General features: G+C 55.6%; 1 protein-coding gene and 1 pseudogene across 1 annotated transcript in view; both read left to right on the forward strand.

Moving 5' to 3' along the window:
* Window positions 1-17263, forward strand: part of LOC137759783 (ELKS/Rab6-interacting/CAST family member 1-like) — a 901087-nt gene that overhangs the window by 329672 nt on the left and 554152 nt on the right.
* LOC137755428 (serine/arginine-rich splicing factor 3 pseudogene) lies at window positions 6746-11569 on the forward strand (annotated as a pseudogene).

The following is a 17263-nucleotide window of genomic DNA, read 5'->3' on the forward strand; positions in this document are numbered from 1 at the left end:
TGGAGGTTTACAGGTGGGTAGTAAATGCCCTGTTACCTGCTAAAGATGAGTATCCGTGGTTTGCTCTAAGGCAGGGTTTCTCAACCAAGGCATTGACTTTTGGGGCCAGATAAACCTTTGCTGTGGTGTGTGAGTCCTGTGCATCGTAGAGTGTTTAGCAAGGTCCCGACCTCTACTCACTAGGTGCCTGTAACATTCCCTCTCTCTCCTCCCAGTTGTGACAAACAAAATCACCTTCAGACTTTCCCAGATGTCCCCTGGGAGGCACAACTGCACTCAGTGAGAAGCAATGGACTCAAGGCCACCAATATCTTTGAGGTGGACTTGACGTCCTGTTGTAAAAGACATACTCATTCTCCTATTTTTATTTTGGAAATTAGATGCCACTGTTCATGATCCTTACTCAGATGTCTGTAATTAAGTTGAGTCAGACCACCCACTCACAGGTGGGACACTGAGACAGAGCGAAACAGCTTGTCCAAGTCACATGGCCACATCCCTTGCCTCCTAAGAAAACGTGTCACAAGTGAAAGCAAGCTGGTTCTTGTAATATTGACAAGTCTTTTTTTTAAAACAAATGTGCCAGTTTTAGAGTTGTTCTTTGCCCTCTAACCTTTTGGAGGGCTTACATAGCCTTCAAGCTTCTAAAGAAACGAACTGGGGCACTCTTTCCCAAGCAGGAAGCAGTTTCACTGGCAGTGTGTGAGAGGCCTTGGGGACTTGGAGGATGAACACTTGTCGAAACAGGGTTTATCCCGATATGCTAGAGTAAGGCTCAGTGCACCACACCGGTGTTATCAGGTGGTGTTGGTCAAATAAGTAGTACTTACGGAGAGAATCTTACTTTAGTCAATTTAAAGTTTTGAGATCTCACTATGTTTTTTAAAACAGGTATTAAATACATGCATTTGGTAAAACAGTACAAAAGGCTGTTTGGTACATAGCAGCCAAAGAAAAACAATGTGGCTATTCCGTGCTGAGCTATGCTGTGAGCATTATCAAATAGATACTGGATTCTGAGGCCTTTGTTCAGGAACAAAAAAGAATATAAAATATCTCATTACCACAACTAAGGAGCTGGCCCGTGGAAACTAAGACCCGGCACAATTAACTAACTGACTAACTGACTATTTTTTAAAATCTCATTAATAGGTATTTAATATGATTTTTAAAAATTTATTTATTGATTTTATTTATTTATTTTTGGCTGCGTTGGGTCTTCCTTGCTGCGTGCGTGCTTTCTCCGGTTGCGGTGAGCGGGGGCTACTCTTCGTTGCGGTGCGTGGGCTTCTCATCACGGTGGCTTCTCTTGTTGCAGAACACGGGCTCTAGGCGCGCGGGCTTCAGTAGTTGGGGCACGAGGACTCAGTAGTTGTGGCTTTTGGGCTCTAGAGCGCAGGCTCAGTAGTTGTGGCACACGGGCTTCATTGCTCCGTGGCGTGTGGGAACTTCCCGGACCAGGGCTTGAACCCTTGTCCCCTGCATTGGCAGGCGGATTCTTAACCACTGCGCCACCAGGGAAACCCAGGCTCCAACCTTTTTAAAAATGTGTTCCTTCCACCTTCATGGAGCAGGCGTAGGGGACAGGGAGGGGTGAGAACCCGATTGGCAGGGGTCCAGTCGCAACCCCGGAAGGTGACGGGGGAGGATCTAAGAGGTGGCACCGGGCCACAGTCGACCCCCAGTGACAGCTAACAGGTGCACTGCTGCCCCTTCCTGCCCCAGGACCTGAGCTCAGGTCCCGGGGCGGCTGGAGAAACGCACTGGTTTTGGTGAGATGCTCTTACTTACTGTGTGGAGCTGCTCCGGCTGCCCCGGCGCCCACACCCCTGCAGGCCCTGTGGCCGTCCTCCCTGCCCCCTGCCCAGGGCTCGGGGAACAGCAGTCTCTGTGGGGCAACCTGCTTTCGAGTCCTTCAGTGACCACGGAGGAGTGGGAACGGGCTGGGCTGCCAGGGAGCCTGGGCATCCAACACCTGAGCTCAGCCCTGGGGGCTCACGTGAGGGCAGGGGCTGGGGGGTGCGGGCGGTGAGCGGAGGGGCCTCCAGCCGGCGTCAGCCTGGGCCCTGGACCCGGGGAAAGGCCTCACCCTCTCAGTCCTGACCTGCCGCTCGGGAACCCTGTGGCCCACCAGCCCGAGGCCTGTGGCGCCCGCCACGGACTGCCTGGCACACGGCTGGGGTGCCAACGCCACACCTGGATTTTGCACGGGGACCATCTGGGGGCTCGGTGCACGGGAAGACGAGCAGCCCCCAGGCCCCGACACGCCCCTTCCATATCCATCGAGAGGTGCCTGATGGAAGGCCGGCTATGCTCCTTTTCAAGCCCCAGGGAATTCACACGGACAGCCCTCCCGGCCACGGGGTGCCTGCCCACTGGCTCTGGGCCTGCGACCAGCCCAGAACACAGAAGGCACAGAAGTGGGTGCAGGGAGCTGAGCCGGGTCTGCAGAAGGGCAGACACCACAGCCTGGTCCACAGCCGACTGGTCCAGGGTGGGTGAGAACGGGCGGGCAGGCTGAGGGGAGGACAGAGTGTGGCACGGCCTGCCCGTCTGGGCCACGGGGAGAAGATCGGGGCGCTGCTCGCGCCCTCGCTCCGCTGCCTGGCGTCCTTTGTGGGGGCGAAGGGCCAGAGGCAGGGCTCCCGAGGAACTCAAAGGCCAGGGAAGGACACACGGGACGGTCCAGACCCACCCTAGCGCTCCAGTGGGGCAGCACCCTCTCTGAATTCCTATTGCCACCAAACCACTTCCCTAAGGCCTTTGGGAAGAATCGCTAGGACCCAGGAAGGCGGCCCCTTGCTGTGGTCCAGACTTCAGCAGCTGCCGATGACCAGAGGGAGCCAGCCGGCCGGCCGTGAGCAGGAGGACAGGACACGGGGACAGGGACAGCCACAGCTGGGCTTCCCGCAGCTGTTCCCACCGCCAGAAGCAGCTCCAGCCAATCACAGCCCAGTGACGGGCAAGAGGCCCGGCAGGAAACTGACACCCCCTCACTGGAGAGCCTGCCCGGCTGGGGTGCGGGGCACCATCGCTGTCTGAACTCACCTCACAGCTGAGCCGTCTCCCAGTGACCCAGACACGTCACCACAGCCCCAGGGCTGATCCCTGACCAAGGTCAGAACTCCCCCCAGTGTGACGGCCCCCATGCCACTGCTGTGGTGGAAGGGACGGCAGGCAGAGACCAGGAGTAGAGTCTTTTTATTAATGGCTGCGTTTTCAAAGAACCGTTTTGTAAGCAGGAAAGCTCCCCAGGAAGGGATTGCATTAGTGCAACAAGGGGAAGCCTTGATGCCAGGCTCTCCAGACACTTCCAGGTGGAGACTTTTGGCCTAGGCCGGCCGCTGGGGACACAGGGGCTGGGAGGACACGCGGCCCCTCCCCCGCCCCAACGGGGCGCTAAGGCACCCGGCCCGCCTGGGTGGGCAAAACCCCGTGCCGTCAGCAGGCCGGCAGCTTGCAGCCCTCAACCTGCAGCCCTTTGCTCAGGAGGAAGGCATCCTGCGTGGGGTCGCAACCCAGGAAGAGCTTCACCATGCCCTTGGCATCCTTGGAGCCCCCTGGCCTCAGAATGCAGCTTCTGTAGTCCATGGCAACCTGCCGAGAGGGGGCGGGGCTGCAGGAGGGTGGAGCACCCCCTTCACTGAGGGTGTGGGTGTGGCCACCTCTGCTGTGACTCAACAAAGGGCAGGGGAGCAGGAGGTCCAGGGCAGGGCCCTCAGAGCCTGGCAGGCCCAGGCGGGCAGCACAAGCATCTAGGCCCAGGCCAAGGACCTCCGTGGTGGTCTGCACGGCAGGCCGGCCTCTCACCTTGCCACTCAGGACGCCCTCCTGCTTGAAGTGTGTGTGCAACGTGTCCGTGGAGTACACCTCGCTGCACAGGTAGCCATAGGACTGGGCGTCGTAGCTTCCTGCCAGGCGGCCGAAGGTCGCAGGCAGGTGGGTCCCTGGGACACACGCGGAGAGGCTCCTGCCCGGCCCCCTGGCCGCTCCGTGCCCCTTCCCCAGAGCGGGGGCCTCAAAGCAGCCCTGTCTGAGTCCCCCGCCACTAGAGGGAGTATTGGCCCAACACTTGTAGAAAACGGGGACCTTGCGGGCAACTCAGTGGAGGGACACAAATCAATCTTTGCCGACTTTCTGCTGAAGCTCACGAGGGTTCACACCTGAGCCTCTTACAAGGACAGCTGCCCGAGGCTCCGAGGGATGAGTCAGGGCTCGCCCTCCAGCACGGGGAGAGAGCGGGTGAAAGCGCTCACGAGGGAGTGAACTGCGTCTCCGCACCGACACGCACAGGCAAACCTCGTCGACGAGTTCCATCCGGGCTATGAAGCCCTCTCCTGCCTCTTCCAGGCTCTCCAGAAAGCATGTGCAGATACGCCCACCCCACCCTCGGACTCCGCGGGCCACAGCTGGAGGGACCAGCCCAGGAACCCAGGCAGGAAGAGGCCAGGGGTCAGCGGGCCTCGGCCAGAGCCCGTCAGTCGGTCCCCCTTCACACACCACCAGACGATCCTCTTGACCTGGGCAGTAGCAACTAACCGACCGCTAAGGTGGGCCCGGCGCGCGCTTGGCTACCTGGCGTAGCTGGGACCCCGAGGATCTCCTGGCAGAGGCGGGCATTCTCCTGGGCCGGGTCCGAGGGCGTCTGCGTGTGCAGGGCCTGGTCCACCTTGGCCAGGACGATCTGGCACAGGTTGAAGAGGCCTGGAGGGCGGGAGGAAGGAGACGGGGGGCTGGCACTGTGTCCAGGCCGCGCTTTCAGCCGGGCAGTCCGGGAGCCCCTTTCCTTTCCCTCGGCCCGGCCACACCGGGGTTGGCCAGCCGGGACTGGATGAGCTTGTCCAGCAGCTCCTGGGGGACGGCACTGCCCATGCCCCACCGAGATTGGCAGCAGCGCCAGGGCTTCAAAGGGCGCGGCGCTCCCGGCCCCACAGCCTTCCCTCTGGTTCTCATCACCGCCTGTCACCAGACTGGCAGGCAACGTGCTTTTCTTTTCGTTTGTCTTTTTTCCAGCCCTCAGCCACGCAAAGGTGTGAAGCCCTGACACTCGCTGCCACGTGGATGCACCCTGAGAACACGATGCTCAGCGAGAGAAGTCAGACACAGAAGGACACACAGGGTATGACCCCACTAAGGGGAAACGTCCAGAACAGGTAGATCCACAGAGTCAGAGTGGGTTCCTGGTTGTCAGGGGCAGGGGAGGGGAGGGAATGATAACTAAGGGCGTGAGGGACATTTTTGGGGTGGGGGAAATGTTCCAAAACAGGGCAGTAGTGACGGCTGCACAGCTCAGTAAAGTGTCCCCACGCGCTCCAGTGCAGCCTGTGAGAGCATTGCTCTCAGGACGAAGGGCTGACCGCAGGAAGACTGAACGAACACTGGGTCCTGGGCCCAGACGCTGAGCTGGGGACCCCCCCCCCCCCGTGGGGAAGTCACTGGGACTTGCTGAGCCTCCATCGAGACTGGCAGCAGCCCCAGGGCCTCACAGGGCGCGGCGCTCCCGGCCCCAGAGCCTACCCTCTGGTTCTCATCACCGGCTGTCACCAGAGTCGCAGGCAACGTGCCTTTCTTGTCTTTTGTCTTTTTTGAAGGCAACTCTTGAATACATGTATTTAACATGCAGGTAATCAGTCCTGACTCCTTGATCTGGGGCTCCCAGCCTCCAGAGTCTCGAGGACATCCACTTCCGTTGTTTACGCGCCCAGTGCGTGGGGTTTGATGAAGGAAACTGACACCGAGGGCGTCGCCACTTGCGGGGTGACATCAGTGGAAGAATCCCGTGGCGAGGGCCTGCCTGAGGACCACGGGAGAGCCCGGGCCCTCCCCGCCCCCTGCCTGCAGCCCCGCGCCCGCACCCTCCTGGGAGCTGAGCTGGTGCATCGCTTGCCAGAACTCATGGAAGTAGGTCTCCAGCTCATCATGCTGCAACAGGGAGGGCGGGTTGGGCATAGGCTTGGTGAAGTTGGCCACCATGTCTGCGATGGCGATCTGGCGCCTCCCATCCTACTGCAGGCAGCCCGGCTGCAGGCCAAAGCAGGCCATGTGCCCGGACCTCCCTTCCCTGGAGAGGGACGCGGGTGAGGCCCCGCTTCCACAGAGGAGCCCCGGCCCATGGCCGACAGGTTCCCCCACGCATGCACTGAGGGTAGAGGTCCAGGTAGAACTTGCCGATGGATGACCTTGCCCGAGGCCGCGTCCCGGACCGTGTAGAGCCTCACATCTTCGTGACACATGTTGGCGCCCTCCTCCAGGTCTAAGGTCAGCCCCAGCAGCTCCTGGGAGATGCCCAGCCGCCCGCGCGTGACCACCTGCATGGGGAAGGACTCATTGAGCAGGTACTGGTCCACGTGGTAGCGCGTCTCCTCCCCCTGCTTCATGTAGTAGCGCAGGTCCTAGACGTTGATGGGCCCGTCAAAGTGCAGGCCCCGCCTCTTGCACTCGGCCTTCTTTAGCTCCAGGATTACGGCCGCTCTTGCTCCCCGAGGGGCTTCAGCTTCTGGGCCAGCTCATCTGCGGGCGGAGGGGAGAGGCTCGGCTATGCCCCTGTGGCAGCCCCCCAGCCGCCCCCCACCCCACGCCCCTCGAGGCAGAATGAAGGGTTGGGGAAGGCGACCCCCAAGGGCTGACACAGTGGGGTCTCAGGCAGCACCACGTCCAGTCAAGGTCTGCCTGACCCCCGTCCCCACTGGGACTCGGGAAGGCGGGGTTACCTAGGAAAGTGTTCACCAGCTGGCTGGTCTTGGCCATGTTCATCTCCAGCACGGAGTCGGCACGCGTGCTGAACCCCAGCAGGCAGGACTTCTGGGCCTGCAGCCTTACCAGCTCCCCGAGGATCGTGCAGTTCTCCTGGAACCCAGAGACGGCCAGCGCTGGGGCCCGTGGGCTACGCCCTCCCCACGGGCCCCGGGCCAGGTCTCTGCGGGCGGGCAGGGCTCTCAGGCCACTGGCGGGCACAGCCAATCCCCCTCCCTCCTCTTCCTGGCCCGGATTTCTAGACACTTTGGTGCTGTCCTAACACGTGGTCTTTATGAACACAGGTCCTTTTGGAACCAGAAACGGCGTGAACCGTGATGAGCTCTAAGGCCAAGGGCAGGAAGAAATGCGACCAGGCTCTCCAGGAGCCACCCAGGGGCCTCCCCGGGCTCAACAATACAAACTCGGCTGCCATGCAGACAGCAGCTCATCCCCACGGCGCCCGAACACCCAGCCCCTGGACGGCGAGAGGCCTGTTGCTGCAGGTGGCCCGGGGCTGGCTGGTGAGGCCCGGCCCCAGGCGTACGCCACCTTCTCTGGGGCCACCTCTCCAGGTCTGCGGTGGGGTTCTCCTGGGAGCCCCCAGTCACCACAGGACCAACGTGGCCTCTCTGCAGCCCAAGAAGGTCGGGACACAGGACTGTCCCCCGTGCCCCCCGCATCACCCGCGAGGCCAAGCAAGCACCAGTGGTGTCTGCGGGGAAGATGAAGGGCTCATGCACAGCCCCCATCTACTGAAGATGCTAAAAGGGAGAAGAACAGACTGCAGCCACACGCGGTATGGACCAAACGCAAGTGTCCTTGCAGGAACCGATGCCTGAATGTCAAGGCCGTACCCGGGCCACAGTGAGAAGGCCCAGACCCCACGCAAGGCACAGAGAGGGGATGGGGGGAACATCTGCGAATCTGAGCTCATTGGGCATCACCCCAGAGGGAGAGGGAGCGGGAGAGGGAGAGGGAGAGGGAGAGAGCCAGAAGGAGATACGGAGGAAGAGGGAGAGAGAGGGAGGTACAGATGTCTCTCCCTTCCCTGGGGGTTCCCTAGTGCAGCCAAGGCTGAAAACCACTGCATTTCGGGAGATGGGTCCTCGTGGAAAAGTTAAATAGTAGCTCATGGCATTATCGACACATATTTAAAAAGCCCCAAATGTTGGGGAGTCAGGGAGGGGAGCTGGCGGCTGCCAGGAGAGATTGGGCATCAGAGGAGGTGCCTGTGCCAGCCCGCCGCCGCCGCTGCCCAGGGCCCCACAGACTTCATCTCCCAGCTGTGGTCCTGGGCTGGAAGGCAGCAGGGAGGTCAGGCCGTCCAAGCATCAACGTTGACTTCAGGGCTGATCTAAAAGGCGCCTGGTGTTTGTTGAAGCAGAAAAAAGAGAAAGCAGTGGGGAGAGGATGGGAGGGGGAGGGAGCCCCCATCAGCCCTTCTCCCTGTCTCCCTCTCTGTCTCCCTGTCTCCCTCCCTCCCTCTACCTCCCTGCCTCTCACTCTCCCTCTCCCTCCATCCCTCCCTCTGCCTCTCTCCCTCCCTCTCTCCCTGTCCCTCTCTCCCTCCATCCCTGTCTCTCTTTCCCTGTCCCTCTCTCCCTCTCCCTCTCTCCCTGTCCCTCTCTGCCTCCCTCTCTCCCTCCCTCCACCCCTGTCCCTCTCTGCCTCTCTCTCTCCCTCCCTCCATCCCTGTCTCTCTTTCCCTGTCCCCCTCTCCCTCTCCCTCTGTCTCTCCCTCTCTGGGAGGGAGAGAGGGAGAGGGAGAGGGAGGGAGAGTGAGAAGGAGGGAAAGTGATGGAGGGAGAGAGGGAGAGAAGGAGGAGAGAGGGAGAGGGAGGGAGGAAAAGACCTCTCTCTCTCTCCCTCTCTCCCCCCTCCTTCCTCCTCTCCCTCTCTCCCTCTCCCTTGTCTCTGCCTCTCCCTCCATCTCTCCCTCTCTGGGAGGGAGTGAGGGAGATGGAGAGACGGAGGGAGAGGGAAAGGGAGGAGAGGGAGGAAGGGAGAGGGATAGAGGGAGAGAGGGAGAGACATCTTTCGCTCCCTCCGTCTATCCCTCTCTCCCTCCCTTTCTCCCTCTCCCTCCCTCCCTCTCCTCCCTCTCCTCCCTCTCCTCCCTCTCCTCCCTCTCCCTCCAACTCTCCCTCTCCCTCCGTCTCTCTATCTCCCTCACTCCCTCCCAGAGATGGAGAAACGGAGGAAGAGGCAGAGACAAGGGAGAGGGAGAGAGGGAGAGGGAGAGGGAGGGGGGAGAGAGGGAGAGAGAGAGAGGTCTCTTCCTCCCTCCCTTTCCCTCTCTCCTTCTTCTCTCCCTCTCTCCCCCCTCCCTCTCCCTCTCCCTCTCTCCCTCTTCCTCCCTCTCCCCCTCCCTCCATCTGTCCCTCTCCTTCTCTCCCTCTCCCTCGTCTCTGCCTCTTCCTCCATCTCTCCCTCTCTGGGAGGGAGTGAGGGAGAGGGAGAGACGGAGGGAGAGGGAGAGACAGAGAGAGGGAGAGGGAGGGAGAGGGAGAGAGGAAGGGAAAGGGCGAGGGAGGGAGAGGGAAGGAGGTCGAGACTTCTCTCCCTCTCCCTCTCCCTCCACGTCCCTCTCTCCCTCTCCCTCCCTTCCTCTTCCTCTCCTAGAGGGAGGGAAGGAGAGGGAGAGACGGAGGGAGAGGAGAGGGAGGGAGCGAAGGAGAGGGGGAGTCGGAGAAGGATGTAGGGAGTGGGAGAAGGAGAGAGGGTGCCTGCTTCCCTCTCTGTCTCCCTCCCTCCCTCTCCGTGTCCCTCTCTCCCCCGCTCCCTCTCCCTCTGTCTCTCCCTCTCTGGGAGGGAGAGAGGGAGAGGGAGAGGGAGGGAGAGGGAGGGAGAGGGAGAAGGAGGGAAAGTGATGGAGGGAGGGAGAGGGAGAGAGGGTGAGGGAGAGAGAGAGAGAAGGAGGAGAGAGGGAGAGGGAGGGAGGAAGAGACATCTCTCTCTCTCCCTCTCTTCCCCCTCCCTCTCCCTCTCCCTCTCTCCCTCTCCCTTGTCTCTGCCTCTCCCTCCATCTCATCTCTCCCTCTCTGGGAGGGAGTGAGGGAGATGGAGAGACGGAGGGAGAGGGAAAGTTAGAGGGAGAGGGAGGGGGGAGGGAGCGGGAGAGAGGGAGGGAGAGGGACAGAGGGAGGGAGAGAGAGAGGGAGGAAGGGAGAGATGTCTTTCCCTCCCTCCCTCTATCCCTCTCTCCCTCTCCCCCCCTTTCTCTCCCTCTCCCCCTCCCTCTCCTGCTCTCTCTCCCTCTCCTTCCACCTCCTTCCCTCTCCAGAGAGGGAAGGAGGTGGAAGGAGAGGGAGAGGGAGGGAGGGAGAGGGAAAGAGGTAGAGGCACAGCGGAACAAGGAAACAAGGACAGGGAAACAGGCACAGGGAGAGAGGGAGGGAGAGAGGGAGAGGGAGAGAGGAAAGGGAAGAGGGAGAGGAAAGAGGGAGAGGAAACGGAGAGGAAACAGGGAGAGGAAACGGGGAGAGGAAACAGGGAGAGGAAACAGGGAGAGGAAAGAGGCAGAGGGAGAGAGGGAGAGGGAAGAGGGAGAGGCAGAGGGAAGAGGGAGAGGGAGAGCGAGAGGGAAGAGGGAGAGGAAAGAGGGGGGGGGAGAGGGAGAGTCAGATGGAGAGAGAGAGGGAGAGGGAAAGAGGTAGAGGGAGAGCAGAACAGGGAAAGAGGGACAGGGAGAGAGGGAGGGAGAGAGGGAGGGAGAGAGGGAGGGAGAGAGGGAGGAGAGGAAGCAGGGAGAAAAGAGAGAAAGAACACACCATCTACATTTCTGTCAAATGACACCGGGGATCCTTACACAACCAGGAGAAAATAGCACAGGGAGGCTCTTTCTCAGCTGGAACTGGAACTGCAGACGGGGCCAAACACCACCAGGCTGGCCACACATGTCCAGCCGCCGCTCCAACCCCGTCAGCCGTGAGTCCAGTCACCAGGGCTCTGAGTGTCTGCTCCAGGGAGCTGGGGTTCACCTTCTCACCCGGGAGGACGGGCCAAGACAGCAGGGCCCCGGGCTGGACACATAGGGGGAAAAGCATCCCCACAGGACAACTTGTGTGAGCAGATTCAGCTGCCAGATTCTAGAGGCCCGGGATCACCCTGTGGCCCGTGAAACCCAGGAGTCACGAGGGTCTTGCATCGTGATTCCTGTCCGTTGGACTGTCAAGTTTATGTAGGGAATCTTGGAAACAGCGGTAACAAGGCTGAATTGGAACGAGCTTTAGGCTATTATGGACCACTCTGAAGTATGTGGGTTGCTAAAAACCCTCCCGGCTTCCCTCTTGTTGAACGTGAAGATCCCCGAGATGCAGCCGATGCTGTCCGAGAACTAGATGGGAGAACCCTATGTGGCTGCCGAGTAAGAGTGGACCTGTCGAATGGGGAAAAGAGAAGTCAAAATCGTGACCGCCTCCTTCTTGGGGTCGTCGCCCTCGAGATGATTATCGGAGGAGGAGTCCTCCACCTCCCACACATCTCCGAGATGGAGAGCCTTCTCCGTCAGCCAGAGCAGGTCCCTTTCTAGATATAGGAGAAGAGAGAGATCCCTGTCCCAGGAGAGAAATCACAAGCCGTCCCGATCTTTCTCTAGGTCTCCTAGCCGATCTAGGTCAAATGAAAGGAAATAGAAGACCACTTGGCAAGAGGAGTGGTGTACAGGCAATAACTTCATTTGGCAAGAGTATGTACAGAAAATTCAAGTTTTGTTTGAGACTTCCGAAGCTTGGTGCACTTTTTAAATGTTTTAGCTGTTCACATTTGTTTGTCTCTTGACCCAGTGACACATAAAGGTGTCAATCTCTCTGGTTTGAAATGGGTCATATGAGGCATGTAATGTGAAGAATTGTTACCTTACAATGTTCACTTAAGCAAAATTGAATTTGCTTTGAATTTTTGGTCTTGCCTAGACTGATAATAAAACTCTAACTCCTGCCCACCTAAAGTGTGATGTTTACTATTATGGAAACAACACTGGCAAACATTGAAAAGACTTTCTGTAGCTGGGATATGGTATGCAGCAGTAGTTAAGCAAGCAGTCTTTAAAAGGTGCTGTGAACACAAGCCAGCAGGTAAAAATGAAAGGTGCACCCTTACCCTAGATTAGAGGTTTAAAAATTCCACTAGTCTTCACACTGGACAAGAGGTTGTCCAGGGAGTTTAGAATCTAAGAAGTTTCAAGGAAGTTAGTTTACCTTTGAGTTAGGTCATAAGGCCCCTCTGTGATTGCTGTACATGAATACATAGCTCTTTGTAATATTTTTTGGAAATTTGAGATTATCAAGATACCAATGTCCTGCCAGATTAAGAGTATATTGTAGAGCTGAACTTTGAGTTACTGTGCAATTTTTTTTTTCATGCTGTCATTTGTAATATGTTTTGTGAGAATCCTTGGGATTAAAGTTTGGGTTGCAAAAGAAAAAAAGAAAAGAAAAGAATCCGCCTGCCAATGCAGGGGACACAGGTTCAAGCCCTGGTCCGGGAAGATCCCAGGTGCCGCAGATCAACTAAACCCATGGGCCACAACTACTGAGCCTGCGCTCTAGATCCTGGGAGCCAGAACTACTGAGCTCCCGTGCCACAACTACAGAAGCCCGCACGCAACGAAGACCCAATGCAGCCACACACACAAAAAAGACGATACTGGCCAGGTGATCAAGGGTAAAATCGTTTGTCATAAGTCCCGTTGATGGTGTGTATCCTTGATGTGACCTGAGGAGAATGGCATTTTTATCTCTGTCTGGATCTTCCGCCCCAAACCCCGTAACTCCAGTCCAACCATAAGAAAAACATCAGAAAACAAACAGACAAACAAATTGAGGGACAAAATACCTGACCAGTCCTCCTCAAAACTTTCAAGGTATCAAAACCCAGGGACGTCTAAGAAATGTCACAGCCCAGAGGAGACTGGGACAGAAAAAGGATGTTAGGGGAAAACTAGGGAAATTCTAATAAAGTGTGGACTTCAGTTAATAACAATGTATCCATCTTGGTTCCTTAGTTGGATAAACATGTCGTACTAACGTACTAACGTGTTGGAAATAGGGGTACTGGGTCAGGGTCCACGGCACTCTGTACACTCTGTACAGATCTTTGCAACTTTTTTGTAACTCTAAGCTATTCTAAAATTAAGCGAGTGCTGAACAGAGATAAGAATGTTATTTCCCTGATTTGAACATGCCTGAGTTTCTTTTCATGGTCACATTTTTGCTATCTGGATGTGTCTTGGAATCAGTAGCAAAGGAGAGTTGCCAGCCCCCGGGAAGATGTGGGTGGTTTGCAGGTGGCTTGCTCTGGAGCTGAAGACCACGGTGGGAAGTCTGCAGCCTCGGGCTGCACTTAGAACCATGGGAGGGGATGGGCCAGCTCAGTTAGGGATGGAACCTATAAATAAAACTTTTTTCTTTTCCATTATGGCTTATCACAGGATATTGAATATAGTTCCCTGTGCTAGACAGTAGGACGTTGTAGTTTATCCATCCTATATTTAATAGTCTGCATCTGCTAACCCCAAACGCCCAATCCAACCCTCCCTCACTCTTTCTTCCCCTTGGCAACCACAAGTCTGTTCTCTATGTCTGCAAGGCTGTTTTTGTTTCCTAGACGAGTTCGTTTGTGTCGTATTTTAGATTTCACATATAAGTGAGATCATATGATATTTGTCTTTCTCTTCTGACTTACTTCACTTAGTATGATAATCTCTAGGTCCATCCACGTTGCTGCAAATAGCATTATTTCATTCTTTTTATGGCTGAATAATATTCCATTGTATATATGTACCACATCTTCTTTATCCATTCATCCATCAGTGGACATTTAGGTAGCTTCCATGTCTTGGCTATTGCAAATAGTGCTGCAATGAACATTGGAGTGCATGTATCTTTTCTTTCTTCCTTTCTTTCTTTCTCTCTCTTTCTCTCTTTCTTTCTTTGTCTCTCTCTTTCTCTCTCTCTGTTTTTCTCTTCCTTTTTTCTTTCTTTCTTCTTTTATTGTCACACAGCATGTGAGATCTTAGTTCCCTGACCAGAGATGGAACCCATGCCCCCTGCACTGGAAGCACGGAGTCTTAACCACTGGACCACCAGGGAAATCCCAGGGGTGTATGTATAGTTTTGAATTAGAGTTTTCTCCAGATCTATGCCCAGGAGTGGAATTGCGGGACCCTATGGCAGCTGTATCTGTTCCTGCACGTCTCACATCAACCACCTGCACTCCAATCCTTGCTCTCAACATCATCTTCGGGGAACCCAACCTGCGACAGGGACCTTGACAAGAAGAAATGGCTCAGGGAAAAGCTACCTGCACAGGGAGGAGATAGAGGCCATCGCCCCTGGGGTGCGGCGGGGAGAGTGGGCACAGAGATTTGTCATTTCACCCCCGATACTCATCTCAGCCCTCTTGGCTGCCCCACTCTAGGTCACCTCAGGATAGAAAGGTGACCCGGTTAGAGTCCCTGCCTGTGCAGGAAGCTGGGGGCACCAGCGGGTCTGAATCATATTAGTGCAGGGCCTCCCCCATGGCACTGGGGTTATTCGGGGCGGGTCATCCTCTGCTGAGGGCCCCTCCTGGGCACTGTGTGGGGTTTAGCAGCATCCCTGGCCGCACCCATTTGATTCCAGGGGCCCCTCCCCCCCAGTTGTGACAACCACAGATTTTCCCCACACATCACGGAAGAACTGGGTGAGGCACAGGATGGCCCTGGGCGAGGACAGCTGTGTTGAAGCAACCAGCCTGGCCCAGGGCAGGGTCTGTCCCAATCCCGTCAGCGCCTGCATTTAGAACTGCCCCTTTCCTCTCCCACCTCCCCTGCCCTGCAGTGGTCTCCGAGACATCATCCCCATGTAATAAGTCACACCTTCTCAGTTGACTGTTTGCTGCCCTCGCTAGAACGTGAGCTCTTTGAGGACAGGGATGCGGTTATGTCCCCAGCACCTAGAAGAGTGTCTGCTGTGTAGTAGATGCTTCATAAATTCTTGCTGAATAAAGGAGTTGAATAAAGGGATGAGTGAATGAATGAATGAAGGTTACAATGGAAGGAGGGGGGAGATTCCCTTTCTAGCTCTCGGGGGTTGGGAGATCAAGTGAAAGATCCGTCCTAAATAGGCTGACCAGGCTTCTTGGGCTTCCCCGGGACTGAGGGTTTCCCCAGAGTTCCAGCGCTCAAACCTGAGCGGTCCTGGGCAAACTGGGGGCGGGTGTTGGTCACCCTATCTAAACACAGTAACAATTCCAGCTGCAGTAGCAATGGCCAATGACCTCTACGGTCTTATTGACCATGCACAGTTCTTTACCTGGCAGGGAAGGGTGGGCCGGGATTGGAATTCTGGTGATCCAGGGCGGGTGAGGGTACACCCCGGGCTTGTGTAGGGGAGTCCAGGAAGGTTCTGGAGGAAGTGACAGTGACACAGGAGGGAAGGAGGAGTCGAAGGAAGAACGTCCCACATGACAACGTGTGCCAATGGCCCTGGGCCCAAGGTCACACCTGACCAGGGCTTGCTTTTTTTTTTTTCTAATTTACTTTTTCCCACATGGATATGCAATTGTCCTAATGCCATTTATTGAAAACTCCTTAATTTCCCCACTTTCTGTCATATCAAGTTCTCATATATCTGTTTCCGGACCTTTATTCTATACCATAGAGCTATACGTCCCATCCTTGCACCACTAGGGCTGTTTCATCACTATAACTTTATTTTTTATTCATTTATTTTTTTTGGCCGTGCCGTGCGGCATGTGGGATCTTATTTCCCTGACCAGGGATCGAACCCGCGCCCCCTGCAGTGGAAGCTCGGAGTCTTAATCACTGGACCTCCAGGGAAGTCCCCAGGGCTTGCTTTGACATCCATCGAATGGTGGCAGGTGGGCACGGGGAGCAGCTGTCTGTGAGCCATCCTGTGTAGAAATGCCGGGTGGAGGGGAGGACAGATGGAGCGGGAGGGGAAGAAGCGGAGGAGGGAGGGAGGGAGGGCGGGCGAGAGACAGAGAGTTTCCGGAGACAATAGCTCTGGCCGTGTCCTAGGGCATGAAAGCTGAAAATAGCTCGTAGTGCCGGGAGCCTTGGAGCCAGAGCCTGGGAGCCAGGGTGACTGGCTCTCCTCCCTGGTGTGTGTGTGTTGCGGGGGCGGGGGGGGGGTGGCTCTGGGCTTCTCAGGCTGGGAGTGGGGTGCACAGAGCAGGGACAGAGCAGGGACCCTTCTCTCTGGGACCTCGTGGGCCATCCTCAGCTCACAAAGCTGAGCCACTCCTGGCCCTACGAGTGGGGGGCTTCTCCTCCCTGTCCCCTGGATCACACCCCCTCACACACAACTTCCCCGTGTGTGTTCCCAGCAACCAAGAGAATCTGTTTTTAAAAGATTTGGGGGAGGGGGGTAGACATACACACAAGAGCAGAATGGATGCTTTTTCAGAATGTGAATGGCTCTGTGTAAGCCCACCCCCAGGGTAACCACAGTCCTGACCTCTAACACCCTTGACGAGTCAGCCTTGGTCTGGGCTTGCGGACCCACGGAAGCTTCCTCATCCCCTCCTTCAGGTCCCGTCTCTCCCTCGGCGTCTTTGTGAGAAGCACCCGGGGAAGTGGGACTGCTAGGCTGTACTGCTGCTAGAACTCCACCTGGGCTCCACCAGGCTCCAGCCCCCCGCCCTGTGCACCTCTCTGACCCTGAGGCACCTCCACTGGTAGGAGCCGCATCACCTTCCCTCCTGGGACTTGTGACACTTAAGGCAGACACCGAAAGGACAAGCCTTTGGCTCCCTGGCTGGCAAAGAGCAGGTACTCAATTGTCATAAGTGTCCGTATCAGTGAGGGTTCTCCAGACAAACAGAATCCATAGGGTGTGTGTGTGTATACACACACACACGTACATATGTACACGCATACAAAAATATACAGCTGTGTATATATGCAGTATGCATACACACATATACACATATAGTATATACAATACACACAGACATATACACTATACATACACACATGTAAAATGCATAGTTTGTATATATACAGTATGTATACACACATATACACATAATATATACAATACACAAAGACATATACACTATACATACACACATATAAAATGCATAGTTTGTATATATATAGTATGTACATATACGTATAACACATGCAATATACACACCTAGGTACATATATATCATACATATATACACACATACAAAGATATCTAGGTGTGTATATAGACAGTATACATACATACACATATAATATATGCAATACATACACGTACATATAGACACACATATACACCTACATATGAAAGCATATAGCATAGAAATATATATGTACTGTATATATAAATTCATCGTATATATACATACATATATCATATATATAAGATATAGACACATACATATATACAATGTATACACACACATACACACCTATATGTAAATATGCACATGTACATACACATACATATAAATACATACGCAAGTGTGTATATAATAGTATATACATATATACATATAATACCTAGAAACATATACAGATACAGGTATACAACAT

This window comes from Eschrichtius robustus, chromosome 2 (genome assembly GCF_028021215.1).
Source record: "Eschrichtius robustus isolate mEscRob2 chromosome 2, mEscRob2.pri, whole genome shotgun sequence".
Taxonomy (NCBI): Eukaryota; Metazoa; Chordata; class Mammalia; order Artiodactyla; family Eschrichtiidae; genus Eschrichtius; species Eschrichtius robustus.